The sequence below is a fragment of the Adiantum capillus-veneris genome, chromosome 2, assembly GCF_014529385.1.
Source record: "Adiantum capillus-veneris isolate H3 chromosome 2, ASM1452938v2, whole genome shotgun sequence".
Lineage (NCBI taxonomy): Eukaryota > Viridiplantae > Streptophyta > Polypodiopsida > Polypodiales > Pteridaceae > Adiantum > Adiantum capillus-veneris.
The window spans coordinates 77,348,649-77,356,673 of record NC_140932.1 but is presented as its reverse complement, the minus strand read 5'-3'; the positions used below and the strand labels follow the sequence as shown (position 1 = coordinate 77,356,673).

The 8,025-nt window shown below is 38.6% G+C and overlaps 1 pseudogene; it reads left to right on the top strand.

The window, feature by feature from the left end:
- The first annotated feature begins 395 nt into the window (after nucleotides 1–395).
- On the top strand, nucleotides 396–1,769 carry LOC147463026 (uncharacterized; annotated as a pseudogene).
- The last annotated feature ends 6,256 nt before the right edge of the window (nucleotides 1,770–8,025 follow it).

The window sequence follows — 8,025 nt, the reverse complement described above, 5'->3', positions numbered from 1 at the left end:
ACGGTTCATCCTCTCAGCAACACCATTTTGTGGAGGGTTATACGGAGCAGTCAACTCTCTTTTGATGCCTTTGGAATCACAAAAATTCTAAAACGCTTTAGTGGCATACTCACCACCATTGTCTGACCTCAAGCACTTTACTTTCTTGCCAGACCGATTCTCCACTAATGCCACAAAATTCTCAACTTTTGAAAGAACTTCATCCTTCTTCCTAAGAGGATATACCCACACTTTCCTTGAGAAGTCATCAATGAATGTAACAAAGTTATGTTTGCAGAGCAGGGAGGTGCACTAAATTGGGAAATTGGTTGTATGACAAAATTACAGCTGAGATTTACATGTTAGATAAAAGAAAGGCTCAGAATTGCAGCAAGTTATCTGCATTTTTAGCAACTATGTTCAGTTTTTCAAAAAAATCCCTGAGTGAACATAAGGGTGCATATGAGCAAACAGGTGCAGGAATGTTGGGCAGAACAAAGGTGTTAAAGGAGGATGAGAATTCAAGCCAAAAGGTAGAGCTGCCAGCAAACGTGCAGGAAAATCAAGAAAAGATGTCTTCCTTTAGGTATTTGGTACAAGCAAGATATTTAGAGGAGGAAGCATTGAAGGCTGTGAAAAATACAGAGATGAATGAAACCATGAAGAAGCTGGATGCTCCAATCATTACATCTAATGAGAAGGTGCCAATAACAACTAAATTGGGAAAGGTCTTCACACTGTCAAAGAAAAGAAAGGTAGATTCAAAAGTGTTCAAAGCAGTCAGATAGCTGAATTTTGAACCAGACACTGTCAAGAAGGTGCAATAGAGTATTTCCATTGAGGATGTAGGGATAGCCATACACATGCTAGGAGAGGTTCAACAGTTTCTGAGTAGGCAGCAAATACAGTTAGACAATCAAGTGTAGTCCATGTCAAAATCAGGAGATGCACATGTATTATTGCTAGAACAGGTTGACATTGTGCAGAATTTGAACTTCGAGATTCAAAATTTAAATCTGAAGCATAAAGATGAGATGCAGGATGTTTTGATGCAGCATAAGAGTGAAATAGCAAAGTTCAAAATGTCTTTGGGGATGTTCAGAGAATGGAAAATCACTCTGGAAGGGAAAGTGAACCATGATCTGGAGAAATTGGCTAGCAGAAATGCAGATTTGCATGTTCAGAATATAATGTCTGAGCAGAGGCTTAAACCTTTGTTGGATATAGAGAAGCAGGTTTTGAATCAAGAGGATTTAGATGTCAATGGAGTATTGATGTCACAAGGGGATGTGCAGGTACTTAGGCATCAATTGAAGAGTACAATGTAAGAGGCATGGACATCAATGAAAGAGAGATTGACCACTATCTTGAAGCACCCCTATGAAATGGTTAGAACTGTTTTTGTCAGTACACATGAAGCTGACTTGATGATGGAGGTAGAACAGCTCAAGAAGAAAAGAGAGCATTGGATTAAGCAGGTCCATGAAATTAAAGAAAAATAGAAGGAGAAGGTGGTAGTTGAAGAGGAGCAGCAGAAATCAAACTTAGCTGAATGTTCAAAAAACCATTGCACGAGATGAAAGATCAAGAATCAGAGCAAAAAGTGAATGCTGAGCCTGAAATGGAATTACATAACATTGAGTTAGCAGATTTTACAATACAAGTTGATGACAATTCTCAGCAGGTGGAGGCTTCTTTTCATGCAATTGTAGGTGGTGATGTTTTTGAAGCTACTGAGAAGTGAATAAATCTTTAGCATTTATAGACTGAGTAGCATATGTAATTTTTGAATCCGTGTTGGATTTCTTTGATATCCACCACCGAGACATGCCATGTATTGAAAGGGTAATAGAATTGTTAGAATAGTGCTGAGTCGAGTTATGTCATGCTGGTTGGAATTAGTCCTAGTCGAAATATGGTTAGGTCGGATTTTGCTGAATCGGTGACCTTATTTGAGAAGATATATCTCAGGACCCATATTACATAAAAATCCACTACTTGATGAACTTAAATAATTGCACGGAGAAGCAAGAGAGGAAAATCAAAGGCTTCCACATTGAAGGTAATGATCTTTACTTCAGTAACCGTCTCTGTATCCCAAATCAAGGGGGGATCAAACTTTAGATACTATAGGAAGCTCATGATATACCTATAGCAGGACACCCAGGATATATTAAGACGTACTCTATTGTGAGGAAGAGTTTCTTTTGGCCAAGACTAAAGCATGATGTGTTGAAATATGTTACAAGATGTTTAACATGTAAACATATTAAAGCTAAACGAGTTCGATACCCCGGTAAGCTTCAACCTATTGATGCTCCACAAATGAAATGGAAATGCATGTCCATGAATTTTATTACAGCATGAAGAGTGTTTTCATGTATCACGGTTTACCTCGATGGATACTTTCTGATTGTGATGCAAAGTTCACCTCAAATTTTTGGAAAGCCTTATTCTCAACCACAGGAACCTACTTGGCCTTTAGTATTGCTTATCACCTTCAAACTGATGGGCAGACAGAAAGAACCAATCAAATCATTAAAGACATGTTAAGAGCTTATTGTATACATGAGTAGGATAAATGGACTAGATATCTATATTTGGTTGAATTTGCATATAATTCCTCATTCCAACGCTCAATTGGGATGTCACCTTTTTAAGCATTGTATGGCACAAGAGTGTCTTACTCCACTCAAATGGATAGACCCTCGCATACGGGTTCAAGCGTCCAAAGAAGTGTTGGATGAAATGCAACTACAAACTGATATTATATCGCATGATATTAAGACTGCTCAAGATAGACACAAGAGGTATGCTGACCCAAAATGATCTATCAAACTTTTTGAACAAGGTGATATGGTTTTTTTGAGATTGAAACCCAAACGTGGTTCCTTATTAATGGGTAAGTGTAAGAAACTCAGTGCCAAATATTGTGGACCTTTTGTAATCACGGAGATAAAATTTTGCTTTTTTGCCTTTAACGCCATTTTTAGCTTTTTGTGCTTTTTGATTTTTTTTAAAACAATGTGCTTTTTAGGATGACCTAAGCATAGAGATTTTTATTTTAGTTTCCGTCGGATTTAAAAATGACCACACGGAGAAAAAACAAGACTAAACGAGATTCTTACAATAATTATTTTTATAAAAAGTAGTATCGTAAATATGTCGGGGAAGTACGAGAAAGTCATAATTATGTTGGGACATCACAGTGTGGCACAATCTAGTCAAGGTTTCATTAGTTGGCCGGATATTGTTCAATTGATCAGTTTTACGATAAAAATTGAATGGTAAGTAGGAGATTTGACCACCAAAAGCCAAGCCATGTTTTTAGCAAAGTGTCCAAAATCTTGCAGCTATTCCAGGCAAAAAAACTAGCCCTAGTTTTTGCCTTGGACATCACTCTGGCTTGCTGCAGTGCCTATAAATTGGCAGGGAGTACTCAATTTTCAGTGCCGTTTGTTGCGTCTACTACCGCAAGGCAATACATACCTATTATACGGAGTGGGTGCAAACTCTCCATCACCATCTCCATAAGCTCGTAACTCTCATTTATGGGAAAAGAAGAAGAAGAAGAAGGATATTCTCTCTCTACTTGCTTACTAGTTGCTCTCTCGTTTCACGGTGTATGCGCTCTCCAAAAGCTCTCGTAGTGAAAACCAGAGCTCTCATCACCGCTCTCTTGAGGAAAATCAAGAAGCCTTTTGAAAACCCTAATCAATTCTAAATCACAGTGAGAAACTCTAAACTCCATAGTCATCATCATCTCTCTCTCTATGTCGTTTTTCAGAGTAGTCTATAGTGGTGGACACCCTCTCGATGATTTTTCTTTTATATACAATTGTATGTATGGATTTATCGAGTGCATATAAAATTGACCCATTATTATTTTATCATGTTTAACGTGCTAATTTATGCACACGATTTGTTTATCATCACGTACGTGCATAAAAAGCGCTTTTCGTTTTACGTCATAGAAGCGGTAGGAACATTGTTTTGGCCATAACTCACAAACCATTATGAATCATCCCAAACCCTTTAAACCAAATATAAAACACATCGTTGAGAATACTTTCTCTCTTAGGTGTCATTTGAGAATCACGCATGAGCTAAGAGATATGGTAAAAAAACAGCTTGCTACCCACTATACAGATTCACCGAATGAGCACACCCAGTTAGCCAATTGAAAATCTTGATTAAAATTAATGATAAATGTATTTAGATCTCCACTATCACCTTGGGTATGCGAGTTATTAATCCTTCCATAACTGGGTTTACCTACGTGTGTAGGGGTGTTGCGTAGGGGGAGTATCATATGATGTCGTGGGTTAACTAAGGCGTTTATGTATGATTAATGGTTTACTTTGGTGAGTTGATTTCAAGTATTAGATGTCCATAAACTCATATGAGGGTATATGGTTAGTCAATCCAAACCGCATAGGCAGATATGAAATAAAGTGGCTTTCTTTCTATGTTACCAATTGTTGCGTCAGTGTCAAATGGGCAAAGTGATGTGATAGAGTGTTAGTCTATATTATGGATCTGAAATTGATGCGTTTGTTTGAGGTCACACACTTTCATTTTCATGCAGTTCATGCTCCCAAAAATGGCAAAAATTTGTTTTTTGCATATGTGAGAAGTTATGGTTTATGGTTGACCTAAGGGTCAGAGCTATTTTGCATCATGTTTATGGTGATGGAATGATATCATATGATGTATGGAACCTTATGGATAGATGTGGATGCCTCATGTGCATGGGTACAATTGCTTTTCACCTTTCTAGGTCAAAACTAGCTCTAAGATATGATGCATTAACTTTGCATGATTAGATGTTGTCAAAATTGGATTTTTACATCATGTTTAGTTACTGGTCGGACTTATTTTATGCATGAGAAGCTCATGTCTGAAGGGTCATGTGTGGGACTCTGATTGATTGCAATGGATATGTCAAACTCCTAGTGTGGGAGTTGGTTCAGCGTGAATATGATTTGTGGTTAATGGCTGAGATCCCTCATGGATTATGGTTGTGATTTTATGGTGGAAGCCGGTGTGGCTCTTGGTTTTCTTTCTGGGTATGGTTATGCTGTCGAAATTTTTGCAGCCATGTTATTTTCTAAAGTGGTTATGCAAGATTGGTTGTGCCTCACCCGAGTTGGGTGGAGTCCTCACCCATGTGAGGTGATTGGATTATGGTTTATGGTTTGGGATTAGATCATGGAGTGATTTAGATGGTTTATGGTAGACGTGTAAGGGTAGAGACCCTATACAGTCTAATTGCTTGGAAAAGATTGTTTGTGCATATGGAAGGTGTTATTGTGATTAGACTCACGTGTTCTGTTTATCATCCCAATGTCGCTACAAGACTAAGATCACCTACATCGCTTAGCCTTAAATAAAGGGTCATTGACCTAGGGCTTTATTGGATCAAGGGTGTTTCCTAGGTCTTCTTCTTTTTGTTAGGCTCATCTACACGGTTAGTGCGTCGAGGGTTGAACGACCTACATGACTAACGTGACATGGATTTTTTCTTGGCTTTTCCTAAACACCCGATGTTGGGCATCAAAGAGGCGTGGCACCTAAACTGGTATGGCTGGTGTTTATACCCTACCATCTACTGGCATTTGGGATCCTTTTATAGCTCAGGTTCATGGAGGGAGGTGAAGCTGCCTCAGCTTATGTCTGGCTCAGGTAGGTTGGAGGTGTTCTGGCTCGCTTCCAGTGAAGTGAAGTTCTCTATGTCCGTAGTAGAGCAGAAGTGGACGGCTGCACCCGTCCATCTCTACACAGGGTCCGGTGCTCTGCTAGTTATTTTGTCAAATTCTTTTTTTTTATGTTATGGTATACCCATATTTTGTCATCGCATTAATACATGGCTGCATGTTTCATTTAGATGGGGCATTTAAAGATTCTTGTTGTCATTCTCTCGTGTCTATGTGCACTCTATTTCACCTCCCACTAAATTCTATCTCTCTCTCTCACTCACTCTATGTGTCTATGTGCACTCTATTTCACCTCCCACTAAATTCTCTCTCTCTCTCTCTCTCTCTCTCTCTCTCTCTCTCTCTCTTCCTGTAGTGCAGTGTACACATATATTCACCCTCCACAATCTTATATTTTTCCTTGAGTATGCTTTCATTCATAACACCCATTCAGGGGTTGCACTAATCGATAGGTTCCTCTGGATGTAGTCCGGCTCATGGCCTAAACTCCATGCTTGGCCGGGCATTGAGAACTCCTTTCCTATGCAAACAATTCTGCAACTCTGATGTATATTGAAATTTGTATAAAGGTGTAAATTGTATATTTTGTGCATAGACCCCTGGGGAGGGCTATCTCTCATACGGCAATTCAAATCATACTTGACCAAATCTGGAGCCATTAAACTAATGAGGGACCAGTCAAAGGGTCCATCACACGTTCAACCAACAACTAGACAAGGAAAGACAACTGAGTGAAACTGGGAAGATAGCCAAGATGAGAAAAATTCTAGTTTAGATTGTAGCTCTGGTAATGAACATGATGAAATTTATGTAAAGATCTGTGAACGAATCCAAAAATTGACAATGGAACTAGATGACATCAGACGCACATTATCGGAGGTTGGAAGATTCATCAGGTAGAAAAGAAAATCAGAGGCTGAAGCAAGAGAAGTAGACTTGGTAGCCATCAGAGATGATTATGTTCCAATAATTCAAGTTTATTAAAAGTTTAGAAAGTGGTGAGAACCATTATCAGGTGAGATACTAGATGGGGGAGTTGGTGTCAATATTCTCTAAGAGCATTTAAGGTAGAAAATAGGGATTACTAATTTGAAACTTGCACCATTCAAAGTCAAAATGGCTGACCATCGACTGGTTTAGGCTACTGGACTGATTGAGAACATGCAGATCAGAGTCTATAAAAATAAGTTCAAGACCAGCTTCCTAGTGTTGAATGTATAGGGAGCATATGGAATGCTTCTAGGCAGACCATGGCTCAGAATTGTTGGGGTGATACACGACTATGCAAACCAAACTTTGACAATTTAGGGAACTAATATAAGAATTCAGATAAAGACGGATAGTGAAGAAGCTAGAAGAAATCTTTAAGACCAAAAGAACTATGCAAGAAATATGGAACAAAGAAGATCGAGAGAATGCTTGCTTCAATGAACATATTTCCATTAACAGAGATAGATTTGAGTGTTGAGTTAACGGACAAAGAACAAGCTAAAAGGTAGAAGAAACAATACCCAAAGCATTTTACTGAGTTGAATGCTGGGGAAAGATCGGTTCAATTAGATGGAAGAGCACCAGAGCAGCAAGAGAGAGATAAATTTGACTTTAGAACTTTTACCAGGAAAACTCAGATCAAGAGAACCCATCAATTGATGAGACAAAAATTTAGAATGGATTATTGGAGTTGAGTAACCCCTTTAATGATTATGCTACTCATATTAGGACTAAAAAAGGAAGCTAATTCACTGGATAATCGGAAGGGAGGAGGCCTAAATTGGTTGCTTCCAGATAATCAAGAAGTCAAAGAATGGACTATTGACTCAGAGAAGAACCCTTGAATGATCAAAATTATAAGCATCTAAAGCTAGAGATCAAGGATAAAGCAAAGGCACTGTTCTAAAAATACAAGGGCATATTTGCCTAGGAACATACTGATAAAAAAGGAGTAGATCTAGAGGTGTGTTAGCATCGAGTACCACTAAAATCAAATGTTGGGCCAGTAAGTCTAGTGATATATGTAATGCCTATAGCTCCGCAATGGATGAATAAGCACTACGGGAATGGATACCCTCACACTTCCTTACATTAGATGAAAAACAATGTATATAAAGACAGAATAGAAGAAAATACACAGGAACATAACACCATCTTCTTCATTGATATGTAACCAAACACAGGATTACATGAGAATGATATCTTGATTAACTAAGAGATATTCCCAATTACTGGTATGCCCCCCAAATACACCCCCTACCCAGCGCAGGTCGAGAATGGTGCAAAACCCCATTCTGTCCCATGATATCCCATGAATAACGGTCCCAAAGCCGCATGA